The sequence below is a fragment of the Salvelinus sp. IW2-2015 genome, unplaced genomic scaffold (assembly GCF_002910315.2).
Source record: "Salvelinus sp. IW2-2015 unplaced genomic scaffold, ASM291031v2 Un_scaffold1199, whole genome shotgun sequence".
NCBI classification, from domain to species: Eukaryota; Metazoa; Chordata; class Actinopteri; order Salmoniformes; family Salmonidae; genus Salvelinus; species Salvelinus sp. IW2-2015.
This window is the reverse complement of record NW_019942774.1, coordinates 185532-201056: the sequence shown is the minus strand read 5'-3', so window position 1 is coordinate 201056 and position 15525 is coordinate 185532. Positions and strand designations below refer to the sequence as shown.

At 41.4% G+C, this 15525-nt stretch overlaps 1 protein-coding gene across 1 annotated transcript in view; it reads right to left on the bottom strand.

Moving 5' to 3' along the window:
* The window catches only part of ndrg2 (NDRG family member 2), a 24095-nt gene extending 9601 nt beyond the window's left edge, over window positions 1-14494 (bottom strand). The window contains exon 1 of the mRNA XM_024137404.2: window positions 13995-14494. The gene's annotated coding sequence lies outside the window, so the exon portion shown is untranslated. The remainder of the gene's footprint in view (window positions 1-13994) is intronic.
* Window positions 14495-15525: the final 1031 nt, after the last annotated feature.

The window sequence follows — 15525 nt, the reverse complement described above, 5'->3', positions numbered from 1 at the left end:
ACAAAGCAAAAACAGGTAAAAAAAAAAAAAAAAATACATATTTACATAAGTATTCAGATCCTTTACTCAGAACTTTGTTGTAGCACCTTTGGCAGCGATTAGAGCATCGATTCTTCTTGGATATGACTCTACAAGCTTGGCACACCTGTATTTGGGAAGTTTCTCCCATTCATCAGATCCTCTCAAGCTCTGTCAGGTTGGATGGGGAGCGTTGCTGCACAGCTATTTTCAGGTCTCTCCAGAGATGTTCGATCGGGTTCAAGTCCGGGCTCTGGCTGGGCCACTCAAGGATATTCAAAGACTTGTCCTGAAGCCACTCCTGTGTTGTCTTGGTTGTGTGCTTAGGGTTGTTGTCCTGTTGGAAGGTGAACTTTCGCCCCCAGTCTGAGGTCCTGAGCACTCTGGAGCAGGTTTTTATCAAGGATCTCTCTGCTCTGTTGATCTTTGCCTTGATTCTGACTAGTCTCTTAGTCCCTGCTCCTGAAAAACATGTTTTTTGCTCTGACATGCACTGTCAACTGTGGGACCTTATATAGACAGGTGTGTGCCTTTCTAAAGCATGTCAAATCAATTGAATTTACCACAGGTGGACTCCAATCAAGTTGTAGAAACATCTCAAGGATGATCAATGGAAACAGGATGCACCTGAACTCAATTTCTTGTCTCATAGCAAAATGTCTGAATATTTATGTAAATAAGGTATTTCAGTATTTTTTTGAAATACATTTGCAAAAATTTCAAAAATAACTTTTGCACTTTGTCATTATGGGGTATTGTGTGTAGATTGCTGATGATTTTTTTTTGATTTAATCAATTTTAGAATAAGGCTGTAACGTAACAGAATTTGGAAAAAGTCAAGGGCTATTAATTATTTCCGAAGGCACTATATATCAGCTCTCTGCAAATCAACTCAGACAATGACATTGCATCACAACAGTATTTCATAAAAAGATCAGCAACAATGTGTTATCTACTGCCAGGGATTGTTAGTTAGGTATCGACTGGACAGAGAAAATAATTAACTTAACACCAATATTTCACACATACTGTACTTCCCTCCATTACACATCATCTCCATGTCGACTCAGTCCCTGCTAAAGAACTTGAATCCTCCCTAAGTCCCTCCCTACCTCCTTGCCTACCTCCCTCCCTCTATACATCCATCTCCCTTTCCCTCTCTTTCTTTTGCCCTATCCTTCTCTCTCAAACAAACTCTCTTCCTTTCTCTCTCCCTCTCTCAAACACACACACTCTCTCTACCTCTCTCCCCCTTTTTCCGTCTATCTCTCTCTCTCTCTCTTTCAGTGAGTCAGTGTGTTTTAGAGCATGTAATAACTGTTAAACTGCTCAGGGAATATGTCACTACAGAGCGAGAGAGGGGAGATCGAGAGAGAGGGAGAGAGAGGGGAGGGCTAAGAGACTGTTGCCAGCTGAAAAACAACACACACACACACAGTCTCTCTCCCTCCTTCTCCCTTTCTTTCTCCCTCTCTCTCCAGTTTGTTCTTGGAATTATGGATGTTTTTCAACCGCTGCTTAGCTTCTGTTATCATTTCGTGAAGCGATGGGCAGGCTGACACGGTAATCAGCTTTTAAGCACCAAAAATTTACTCTCACTGGATAATTGTGTATACACAAGCTTTTCATGTTGCGCAATATTTCTATAGGCTATGCAACTGCACGAGAAAACAGAGTGATGGACTCTACTAAAAAGAGGAGGATCCCATCAGCTTTCTATAGGCTACGCTTACTATATTTATTTCTCCACATTTCTAATAATAAGCACATTGCTTATCTTTACAACAGGAGTATAGCCTACCTGGCTTGCATGAAAATGAACTATGGGAAAAGTGTCCTCCATTCGCTATTTAAGTGTATAGATAACATGTATTTTTCCCCTGCCAGTTTTGAGACAGGTGCATTAAAATGGTCCATTCTAAATCAAAACAAATTTCACACATATACTATTTAGTATATGTAAAGACAAGATTAAATCAAGAATAGTCTGATGTGTAACAATATTAGCCTATCACTTGTGAATTATATATTATCACTTGTGAACGATGCCCAGCGTAAGGCAAGAGAAAATGCCTTTTTTGCGACTTTTTCGAATCATAGTAGCACACCTCATGTAGCCTAGCCTAAAGCCTAACTGGCATAAGCATTGCGTGAGTTACAATTTAGGGAAGATAATTTTCACCATAAAAATGCACCTTTATAATAAAAGCATTACATGCATAATCGCATTTGCAGTCACTTTAAAAAATTGTGTTTTCCCCCTAACGGAACATTCGCGCTTATAGCCTACTGCCGTGTGCGCATTGCTGCGCTTATAATGTGAAAAAATAGCCAAATAGTTTATCACATTTTAAGCATAATGTTCTGATCTGTTGCGTGAGCCTCATTGCTTAAAAAAGTTTTTGGGATGCAAGTGGTTGTATTAATTTGGGATCTATCTCATCCCACAACTGTCCCAGACTATATTTGGAATATTTATTTATCGCACAGAATAGAATAGGTTGACTTTTGTACTACGGGGGATAGTAGCTTGACATAGACTGGTGCTTTTGCTGTTCGTTAGGCCTTCTCATTTTGTTGGCTGACGAAAAGTAAATGTGGACAGTTCATCCAATATCTTCAATATGCACCTCGGAATTGGATAAAGACGCATGCAGTGCATCCCCGAAGGGCCTGTGAGAAAGACCCGATCACGTGATGGAGAGCCATGTGCGTGAGAGGTGCTTCGCAGCACACAGTACTCAGGGAGAAGTAAACAACAGCCACTGGCCGCAAAAGTCACAGATTTTTTTAGGGTGCATTACAGCCACACAAAGGGGATGCCGCCAGGAAATTCGAGGCGTTATCAAGGCGAGGCATTATGCTTGTGAATGAGAGACTGATGAAGTGTGTACAGCCTGCGGAAAAAACAAACAGAGCTCATGCCTTTCAAGCGACTTTTTTCAAATCATCATTAGAGTCGCATCATGCAGCCTTACAATGTATTAAAAATAAAAACATATAGCCCTACGTTTGTATCACAACTAAAGTTACATTAATAACTCTAAATTAAGCATATAGGAGTACCTATTTCTTTGCTAACCACTCAACACAGAATAGCTGCATGTGCGCACTCCCTCGTTTGGAGAAAATATACTTTCTATTTTATCCAGCTTTGTTAAATTCTATTCTTCATACTATAAAATAATATAAAATAATTCCACGGAATTCTAACCAAATCGTGTCTGCTAAATGAACTAATGTAGCCACATCCATATGGCATAGCCATATCAGGACTTAACATAAAGACAACTCAGAGTATGCTATTCTGTTCTTCATATCATGTTTCTTTAGACCTGTCTAAAATAAATAATGGATTTATTGTGAAGGTGTAGGCTATATTACATGGATTTATTAGACTACTGTGTAGATGTTCCAAAGGTCTGTATCAGTGGCTTTTAGGCTATGTGTGGAAGACAGGAGATGCTAAATGTGTTCATGTTAATTAACGGCCAATCATCGCGAGATCGACAGTTATTTGCTTGACAATCCCCGGCGGATGAAATTTCGATACCGCCACAGCTCTACCCTTGACACAGAATCATTACTGTTCTATATCATTTATTTATATCTCATCGTTCTGAAAATGCAACCCAGGTATGAGGTACAGTATCAGAGTAACTCATGGATTTACCATCAAATACACGGATATTACTCGATATTAACATCGTTCGGCGATCTACTTCAAGTGAGCTTTGATTGCTAGCTTTGAACTGCTATCAATCCGTCTTGGATCACTTTACAAAATGTCAACAATGTTTCTTCCTCACTGCTGTGACTGATGGATAGACGTATTGCACCAAGTGTTACAGTATTGACACAGATATGGGCCTGTATTCATCAAGCGCTGATCTAGGATCAGCTACTCTTTCTCTGAGACACTTGATATTTTTAATATATATTTTATCTATTTTTTAGCTTTTTTTTAACACAAGCCCTGCTCTCTCTATTGGCTCTGTGAATAGAAGAGGATCATGAGTGGATTTGATAACAAACACAGAAGCATAGCTAAAGGATTAGCAAGTTATCTGAGGAAACATCCTTCTGGCCGCTATTCTCTACACAGAGACGCATCTTTCTCAGTACACAGATGAAAAAATCCTTCTCTGATGCAAGGCTAATACAGGTCAGTGCCTTTTATATCTGCTTTGTGCCTCTCTGGTGTCTGTTGGTTCTCTGTTCACCCTTCATTGATCAATCCTTGACTGACTGACCAGAGAGTCTACTCCACTCCACTCTAGACACCTAGTCTATAGTCAGCAACATACACACCGCCAACTATAGGCCATAGTCAACAGAGCATCATGAAAACCTCTGGACTCTACAGACCCCTCAAGGACCTGAATTAGGGACACCTGCTCTAAAAGCTTGCACTATCCTTACAGGGTTGTCTGCCTAAAGCGATAAAATAGAAAATAAATCTTATTTCTATGAAAAAGCACTGTTAAAGTAAGTGAATCCCTGTAGTAGAATATCAGAGTTGCGGAGTCGGACATTACTTTCTCCATATCTCTTATTTCTGGGTGGCTTCAGGATATTCAGGATCTATAGCTCACATCCTGCTGCTCACTGAGGTGTGTCCAGTGTTACTGTGTTCCTGTGCTGAGTGCTAACACTATTGTGTGTGTGTGTGTGTGTGTGTGTGTGTGTGTGTGTGTGTGTGTGTGTGTGTGTGTGTGTGTTTGTGTGTGTGTGTGTGGCCTACTCACCCTGCGGTGCCCCTCTGAGAGGCCAATCCGTCTGCTAACACACCTGCAGTCAGACGTGAGCTGAATAACTATCAGTTCACATTGATATATTTCTCGTTTTCCCTCTTTTTCTCAATAATTACCTCTTTCTTTTCTAGCTCTCTCGGTTTCGTCTCTCTACTTCTGTCTCTGTTTTGTCTCTGTCTGTATAGCTCTCTCTCTCTCTCTTTTGCCCTCTACTTCTATCTTTCTCTCTCCTCTCTGTACTACCTATGTCTGTTGTCCTTTCTGTCTCTCACCCTCTCTCTTCACCTTTTCAGTCTCTTGTCAATCTCTTTCTATTACTCTCGCCCCTATTATTCACATCTCGCTCAATCTTTATTTTCCATTTCTCTCTCATTCACTCCCTCTCTTTTCCTTTTCATCTGTCTCAGACTATCTCTCTCCATCCAACAACAAGCTTCCAGTGAAAAGGGAAGCAGGGTAAACAACCATGTTGGCCCGGAGCTCCCCTCTCTTATTTGGCTCCTCTCTCTCTATTGCCCAAGCGCCAAGACAAACACACACACACACACACACACACACACACACACACACACACACACACACACACACACACACACCACACACACACCATCCCACCACATCACACATACACACAACCACACACACACACACACACACACACACACACACACACACACACACACACTAAGTAGAGTCTAAATCTGGAATGTAGGCTGAAAGGTTGAGATGATAAATATTCAACTCTGTGTTGTGGTGGGTGTGCGCGTGTGCGTGCGTATGTGCGTGTGGACCAAGGTAATGTTGCTTCTCCATGGGAACATGCATATTAAACACCTAGGTGTATACAGTGGTGTAAAGTAAGTAAGTAAAAATACTTGAAAGTACTTCTTAAGTAGTTTTGGGGGGTATCTGTACTTTACATTACACTCCACTACATTCCGAAAGAAAATAATGTACGTTTTCCCTGACACCCAAAAGTATTCGTTACATTTTGAATGCTTAGCAGGTCAAGACAAGGATCCAGTTCACAAACATCCCTGGCCATCTTCTGCTTTGTAATGTCTGGCTATCTGTAACCAAATAAATACAAATAAAATGGTGCTGTCTGGTTTCCTTAATATAAGGGATTTTAAATTATTTATACTTCTTCTTTTACTTTTGATACACTACATGACCAAAAGTATGTGCTCGTCGAACATCTCATTCCAAAATCATTGGTCTTAATATGGAATTGGTCCCCACTTTGCTGCTATAACAGCCTCCACTCTTCTGGTAAGGCTTTCTACTACGTTGGAACATTGCTGCGGGGACTTGCTTCCATTCAGCCACAACAGCATTAGTGAGGCCGGGCACTGATGTTGGGCGATTAGGCCTGGCTCGCAGTCAACGTTCCAAATCATCCCAAAAGGTGTTCGATGGGGTTGAGGTTAGGGCTCCGTGCAGGCCAGTCAAGTTCTTTCACACCGTTCTTTCACACAACAAACCATTTCTGTATGGACCTCGCTTTGTGCACTGGGGCAATGTCATGCTGAAACAGGAAAGGGCCTTCCCCAAACTGTTGCCACAAAGTTGGAAGCACAGAATTGTCTAGAATGTCGTTGTATGCTGTAGCGTTAAGATTTCCCTTCAATTGAACTAAGGGGCCTAGCCTGAACCACGAAAAACAGCCCCAGACCATTATCCTTCCTCCACCAAACTTTACAGTTGGCACTATGCATTGGGGCAGGTAGCGTTATCCTGGCATCCACCAAACCCAGATGAGTCCGTCGGAATGCCAGATGGTGAAGCGTGATTCATCACTCCAGAAAACGTGTTTGCACTGCTCCAGAGTCCAATGGCGGCGAGCTTAACATCACTCCAGCCGGTGCTTGGCATTGTACATGGTAATCCTAGAAGTTTCCACTTCACAATAACAGCACTTACAGTTGACCAGGGCAGCTCTAGCAGGGCAGAAATTTGACGAATTGACTTGTTTAGAAAGGTGACATCCTATAACGGTGCCACGTTGAAAGTTACTGAGCTCTCAGTAAGGCCATTCGACTGCCAATGTTTGTCTATGGAGATTGCATGGCTGTATGCTCGATTTTATACACCTGTCAGCAACGCGTGTGGCTGAAATAGCCGAATCGTCAAATTTTAAGGGGTGTCTACATACTTTGTATATATAGTGTACTTGAGTATATTTTAGCAATTATATTTACTTTTGATTCTTACAGTAAGTATATTTCAAACCAAATACTTTCAGACTTTTGTTGAAGTAGTATTTTACTGGGTGACTTTCACTTTTAATTGAGTCATTTTCTATTAAGGTATCTTTACTTTTACTTAAGTATGACAATTGGTGGGCGCATACGCTGATTTCTCACATAAATGCACACATTCATTCAGGATGCACTTATCGTAAGAGTAGGGGTGTTAACCCCGGTGTCCTGGCTAAATTCCCAATCTGGCCCTCAAACCATCATGGTCACCTAATAATCCCCAGTTTATAATTGGCTCATTCATCCCCCTCCTCTCCCCTGTAACTATTCCCCAGGTCGTTGCTGCAAATGAGAACGTGTTCTCAGTCAACTTACCTGGTAAAATAACGGTAAAATAAAATAAATGTGACAAAGCGAGTGCAACAACATCCGTAGGCTAGTTATTGGGTTCATAGCTGTGCTTAAAACAACATTGCACAAGGAAACTGAACATGATACATGGAAGCACTGCAAGACGAGGCTCTGCACTGCATCTACATGTTATTGTTTTGTGGTTGTTTTTGCTGTTGTAGCTATGATGTATAGTAGAAGTAGAAGATCTGGTGTCTTATTCATGTTTTGAGTAGTTAGTCAAATGAGCAACTGTTGTGCTGTTATTGTTCCCAATACTGTGTGTGTATGAATAAGCTTATCTCTGTGTGTCAGTAAAAAATCTGTTTGGTTTTGAACAAGTATGCCTAGGGTCCTATAACATTTTTATTTTATTTTTGCCTGATTAAGTTTTTCCCAAATTCCTTTTTCTCCGTTTTGTTTTTCCAGGTTTTGGTTTCCCCTGGGTTTTTTCCCAGGTTTTTCACTCTCAAAATCGCACTTTTTTAATAGAAAGACAGCTCAATTGGATGTTCTAAGTCCAAAACAATGCTTAAACCACATCAGGAGACCACTTTTGAGGTCTGGGATTTTTTATTTACATTTTTGGGTTTAGTTAACTTTTAATTCCTGTGTACACCTAGCAAGGCTGTTGTTTAGTGGTGTTTTTTTTGCAAACATGTGATGGTAAAAAAAAGCCTTTCCATCGAACAGAATACTTTTCATTAGCATCTTCGCTAATAGCTACACAAAGTGGTAGCCGTTAGCGCACCGCACATACACAGAGAATGGGAAATCTTATTGGCTCGTCAGAAAGTTGCAGGAAATTCGAATCACTGATGCATACTAATACATTTGCCCAAGTTTATCATAAGACATGAACAGATCATTCATTTAATACATTTAGTTGATTCCCTACTAAGTTCAACACACTTTTGAATATTGTATCAACTCTGTTTTAATGTCTGGATTCCGTGTGTCCGTCCACGTTTTCCTCAACGCAGATTTTATAGGGCCCGAGTATAACTGAGAAGAGGCAGAGAGACCGAGAGAAAGAAAGAAGGATAACATTTCTAAAGGAAAATAATCAGCAACTCTAGCCACCATGGAGATAACGAGAGGTGCCAAAGCTCTCCTAGTTATTTTTCTTTCCTCTCCCCTCTCTCTACCAACTTTTTCTCTCAACTCTTTACACTGGTTTTCCCCAGTTTTTTTCTGAGACCATAATGGTGCACCTGTTCATGAAAATGACTCAGTAGTTCACAGTGATTAAAATCAGGGCTAACCACTGTGCTACAATACTACACACTCAACCGCGCACACACACACACACACACACACACACACACACACACACACACACACACATCACACACACACACACACACACACACACACACACACACACACACACACACACACACACACACACACACCCCTACGCCCAACGCACACACACAAATTTCACCTTCAAGCTAGGGGATATCGCTAGGCAAGAGCTGATCAAGATATGACCAGTAACTGTAGGAGGCCACCGTGGAGCTGCAAGATGTCTTGGCTGCATTCAGTTTTCAACGAGGAGGTCAGCAAAGCCAACATTAATCCAACGCCTACCTGCTGTGTGAATAGCAAACTTGAATCTAAAACAATAAAACAATAGGAATCATACCTTAAACATCTCTACAAATCAAATGCACATCAGAGTTGTATAATGTTATTCGGTTATCAGTGACAAAGTCAAATACACCAAGTCCAATATCAACCATGCACCTGTGGTGCAACCCACAACCTCAATCAGTTATCTACCAATCAACTGTAGCTTACATCAGACAGTGGCATCACAACAACATTTCAGAAATGCTCAACTGCAATGGGTTATCGGTTATCTACTGCCAGGTCTTGTTAGTTATTGACTGGCAGTGGTGTGTATCATGGATGCTAAGGGAAGCCAGGTTTCCCCAAAAAATTTACCAAGAAATAAAGAAAACAAATATTAATAATGTATCTTTCGTCTATCTGTGTTTCATAATGTTTCTTCAATTCACAAGAGGCTGAATGCATCTCACCGGAGAAAGCATCCAAGCGAGTGAAACAGCACCCTTCGGTTTCTGTGTGTGTAGGTCACCTATTTGATGCTGCCTGGTCAAAAAGAGTTTGACATTGCTGCTGGCCGTAGCACTAAATGTAAGGGAAGCCAGCAAGCATTTGGCCTACCTTGAAAAAAAAAAAGTATAAAATAATAGCCGGTTACTGTTGAGCTAAACTGAGTGAGCTCAACTGTGAATGGTCCTGGCACATCAAAAAAACTGTCAAGAGAAGCCAGTTTGGATTTGGCTTCACTCCAATCACATCACATCGAGAGCAATACGTCATTGACAGAAACAACTTGAATTGTTGCATCTCGTTCTGTTGTTGTCCTTTGGTGGCTAGCTAGCTAGCTAGCTAAAATTGGCCCATACCTAAATTAGCCACGGATGGAGATAGGGATTTGGACTTGTGGTTTTACTTAATTCTCTGTACTGGCCAATGATTAGAACAGCGATTCTAATCCAACCATAAATTCATACATTGTGCCCCTGGCCTGAGGGGATGGAAGTTCAATATGTAGCTAGGCTTATGAAGGCTTATGTTAACTAGCTAACATTGCGAATGAAAGGAAGATAGTCTAGCGAGAAAGCATTTTAGCAAGGTAGCCTAGGACAACAGAAAATAAAAGCATGTACTGTATGACTGTATCCAGGCTGTATCACATCCGGCCGTGATTGGGAGTCCCATAGGGCGGCACACAATTGGCCCAGCGTCGTCCGGGTTTGGCCGGGGTAGGTCGTCATTGTAAATAAGAATTTGTTCTTAACTGGCTTGCCTAGTTAAATAAAGGTTCCATTTTTTTTAAAGTCATAGACTGTTTCGTCAATATGAAAGAGAGTCCAAGTCCATATTATGGCAAGAACAGCTCAAATAAGCAAAGAGAAACAACAGTCAATCATTACTTTAAGACATGAAGGTCAGTCAATCAGGAAAATTTCAAGAACTTTTAAAGTTTCTTCAAGTGCAGTCGCAAAAACCATCAGGCGCTATGATGAAACTGGCTCTCATGAGTACCGCCATAGGAATGGAAGACCCAGAGTTACTTCTGCTGCAGAGGATAAGTTCATTAGAGTTACCAGCCTCAGAAATTGCAACCCAAATAAATGCATCACAAAGTTCAAGTAACAGACACATCTCAACATCAACTGTTCAGAAATCAGGCCTTCATAGTTGAATTGCTGCAAAGAAACTACTAAAGGACACCAATAAGAAGAAGAGACTTGCTTGGGCCAAGAACCACGAGCAATGGACATTAGACCGGTGGAAATTTGTCCTTTGGTCTGGTTCCAACCACTGTGTCTTTGTGAGACGCAGTGTGGGTGAACGGAAAATCTCCGCATGTGCATTTCCCACCGTAAAAATTGTTGACACTGTCTGTGAATTATTTAGAATTCAAGGCACACTTGACCACATCATTCACAGCACAGCGCACTAGTGACTCCTGTGGTGGGCTAGGCACAATGCATGCTGACACGGTTGCCATGTGTAGGGTGTTTCCTTCGACACATTGGTGTGGCTGGCTTCTGGGTTAAGCAGGCGTTGTGTCAAAAAACAGTGCGGCTTGGCTGATTGTGTTTCGGAGGATGCATGGCTCTTGACCTTCGCCTGTCCCGAGTCCGAATATTGCAGTGATGGGACAAGACTGTAACTACCAATTGGATACATTTTTTAAATAATAATTAAATAAAAAAATTATCATAGTTAAATTTTGATGGTATTTTCTAAGTATCCCTGCAAATTGATATGGTACTGGTAGTGACCCTGTATATAGCATACATTCTCGTGTGTTTTTATTTGGTGTGTGTTTGTATTTATCTTATTTTCTTAACTTAGATATTGAATATTGCATTGTTGGGAAAGAGCTTGCAAGTAAGCATTTTACTGTACTTTTTACACCTGCTGTATCCTGTGCACGTGACAAATAACCTTTGATTTGAAAATGGAATACATCGCTCGTTGAGACTGTTGCAAAACATGAGTCAGTACGAGTTGTGAAAGAGATGATTTTATACATTTGGGGATCGAAAATGGATCCACCCACACACCAAAAAACAATGCATATCTTACAGCACTAAACCAGCCTCCGCCACACACAAACACCCCGTCACACACACATCACTTCCACACACCCCCACCTACACACACACACTCTCCCCCTCACACACGAACACATATCTGAGGGCTTCCCACCGAAACACCATAAGGTACCACCCTACCACCCATAGCTAAATGGACCCAGCGATAGAAACATGAATGAGGGAGGGAAGCACAGAGGGTTTTGATGGTTATAAATATGGTTGTGCTGAGCGGCTGTGAGCGCTGTGTGTGTGTGAGGGCGGTGTGGGAACAGACAGAGTATTGTCCTGCCTGGCCTATCTGTGTCTGGCCCTGAGCCACAGCTAAAAGAGACATGCTGTACTGTACATGGATAGAGACTGACAACTCACTGATACAGTCAACAACACGGCTAGAGAGACATACTGTAGAACTGCATTCATACAGTCAACAACACAGCTAGAGAGACATACTGTAGAACTGCATTCATATCGTCAACAACACAGCTGGAGAGACACTGTAAAACTGCATTCATACAGTCAACAACACAGCTGGAGAGACATACTGTAGAACTGCAATGATACAGTCAACACAGCTAAAGGAGGGACATATTGTACATGGATACTGACAGCTCACTGACACAGCAACCACACAAACACAGTCAACACAGCTATAGTCAACTCACTGACACAATCAACTCACTAGCACAGTGAACACAGCTAAAAGAAACAGCTAAAGGAGGGGCATATTATACAATGACAACACAGTCAACTCGATGACACAGTCCACACTGCTAAAAGAACACAATCAACTCAATAGCACAGCCAACACAACTAAAGGAGGGACAGGCTGTATACCGACACACACAGTCAACTCACTGACACAGTCAACAATAGAGCAAAAGATGAGACGGTGCATTATTTTTGACCATGTAGCGAATAGGGTACAATTGTGGAATACCATACTGTTCAGTGACAACAGTCAACTCACTGCCACATTCAGCAAAGCAAAAGGAGACACACTGCACCCTAACATAGTGAAGATACTCAAGGAGACACATACAATAACACAGTCAACACAACACCATTCCAAATACCATGGCCAGCATAAGAATAGACACATTCCCTCTTAGTGGTAACTGGAGACATCAGTAGTGGGCTTGGTAGAGATTCCCAATGCCTTAACGTCCAATAATAGCAGGGTAGACCTACTTAAAATATGCCACTCCAAAAGGACCTTCAGCACCCCACCCACCAACTGCTTGGAATGACAACAACTCAATATTTACATGATAAATATGTTTACAACCAGGTGTGTGTGTTTGTGTGTGCGCGTAAGCCATTTGCTGTAGCCTACATATCTGAGATGTTTGAAATGTACGGAAAACAACATGAACGTCGATGAGTCGACATGCAGCACGAGCTGTGCGACACACCTCCGTTTGACATTGACACACATTTCCCCCGTGGCGCGCGCGCACCAACAGCCTCGCAGCCTGGGGTCGATCCCCATCTCCCAGCCCGAGACACACACAAATACAAACGCATAAGGCATATCAATATGACTTGAACACCGTTACAAGCCTATAGATTTACATTTTGGCCAACATTTTGAAATTAAAAAAACAAGAGCGTCTGATTGGAATATGAGGAAGGGGTAGAAGGGGGCGGGGGCATATAGTAGGCTAATGTCCCTTCAGAGTTCAAGTTCATGCTTATTTCGTGTAATTCAATCAATGTCAGTATTCGGAAACAAGCTTCCCGTGGTTTCAGTCTGGTTTTATCGGGTTTTCTGTTCTGTCTGGGGAGTGAAAACTATGAACAAAGACCATCAATTGCAGCACCACAGGAACACTCTCTCACACACACCACAAAACGGCTTTAACCTATTAACCGTCGTGAAAATATTTTTTTGTATGCTTATCCCATTGTTTGTGATGATACAGAGCGTCTGCTAAACCATTTCTTTCTTGTTTTTTAAACTACTTATTTTTTTGGGGGGGGGATTATTTGTGTATTAGTATTGCACTGTTAGACTGCACAGATGGAGCTAGAAACATAAGCATTTCGCTGCACATACTTTAACATCTGCTAATCTGTGTAAACGACAAAATTCATTTTGATTTGATTTGACCAGACACTGCAATGTTTAGTAGACTAGACAAGTGCATGGTTTGACTCAGCTGGGTAAAGATTGGGGTCACAACTCAAATGATCATAACAAACTGTAACATTCTCACCGTGTACGCTTTTGCAGAATTGAAAAAATGCATCTACATCTGAATTTGGTGAATAAGTTGCAAGACGTTCTAGCTTTGTCCAATCTTTTTTTTTTTTACTTGCATTGCTGCACGATTGCTGATGTTATTTGAAAATTAAGACAAAATACTTGCCTAAAATAACATGAGAAAAAAATATACCAACAGACAATGTTGGTAAATCTATTACATGTAATAGATGTAATAGTATCTATCTACAATCTATTACATGTAATAAAATAGGCTACTTACCTTAAGTCAACAAAAATGTTCAGACAAAATATGGACTATGCAAATCACACAACTCCTGTCTCTTCTTCTCTTCTTTAGTTATTTCTTGTGTTTCACACTTGTACCTCGTCGGAAGCTCCCGACAGTCTTTCTTGATATTTCACTTTCATCCACGTTTATTTTTCGCTGATCGTGTTTTTTTTTTACAGTCCTTTCTCCAGTAGGAAGACAAATCCTACAAATAATATGGACCCGTCAATCAAGCGACAAGTTACTTTACTATGATTTTAGGGGAGGACAACTATGTTGTTATCAGACATATCCGTTAGGCTGCCAATATTTAGAATATATTTTAATAAAAGCTTCAAACTGCAGGACTGTATCCTAAACTGATAGCTACAACGGTTATCTAACGACTAAATGGCGATGTGATATTTGCGAAAACTCTTCGTCTCACCCTCGGCTCCCCCTCTCTCGGTTATGGTAGGCGCCCGTTGTTGAAATTACTTGTGGAACGAAACGCGAACGCATTCCAAGGTTCTGGTTAGTGATGGGCATTCCGGCTCTTTTCAGTGAACCGGCTCGTTCGTCTAAGCTCACCAAAAAGAGCCGGCTCTTTTGGCTCCCAAACGGCTCTTTAATACAACCTGAACAGCATAATAGAATATTGCACCATGTCAAAGAAAAATAAATAACAATTTGCAAAACTGCAGCATCCCACAAATTGAACTAAATGTAAAAAAGGATGCTATTACACATGTGTATTTAAAGTATAACTTTTTTAATGTATATTAACAAAGTGCATATACATGTAACAATTCAAAACGAATACAATCTGAACAACATAATAATAGAATATTGCACCATATCAAAGAAAAATAAATAACAATGTGCAAAACTGCAGCATCCCACTTAAAACATTAAACTGGTCTCTCTTTCTCTCTCTTCTTTATTGCCATGTTATAACCAGCAGCACACAGCAATGCTGACCATATTTTGCTTTTAGGAGAGATTTGCATTCAGAAATGCAAGCTGCCTCACTTTCGAGGGGCTGATGCGGTTTCTTCTCTCAGTAATTATTTGTCCCGTTTTCAAGAAGACCCTCTCAGAGGGAACGGGTGTGGCCACAATGCAGAGTCTCCCTGTTATGACTTTAGTACGCCGTGGGTAGACAGAGGCCTTGTTCTTCAACCAGCCCAGAGGATCTGCAGATCTTTTGAGGAGGGGCTCCTCCAAATAGGACCGGACCTCCATTATGGCATCTGCTGAGGGATTCCTTTGTGCTGCATCCCCAGTTGCTCTCTCGTCAAACAGCATCCAAACAGCAGACGTTTGTGGCACTACTGCTGGTGCTTCTGCTCCATCTGATCCCTCTTCTTCCTGTTGCCCTGGTGCCTGAGCCAGCTGACCGCTGGGGCTGTCCCTCCCTGCTGTTGAGGTTATTCTTTGAAGAGCCTCATAAATCACTCTGGCATCACTGAAGGCTAACTTCTTAAACCTGGGGTCAAGTGCAGCGGTTTCCGATAGCACGTGACCATATTCCATTCTGAGG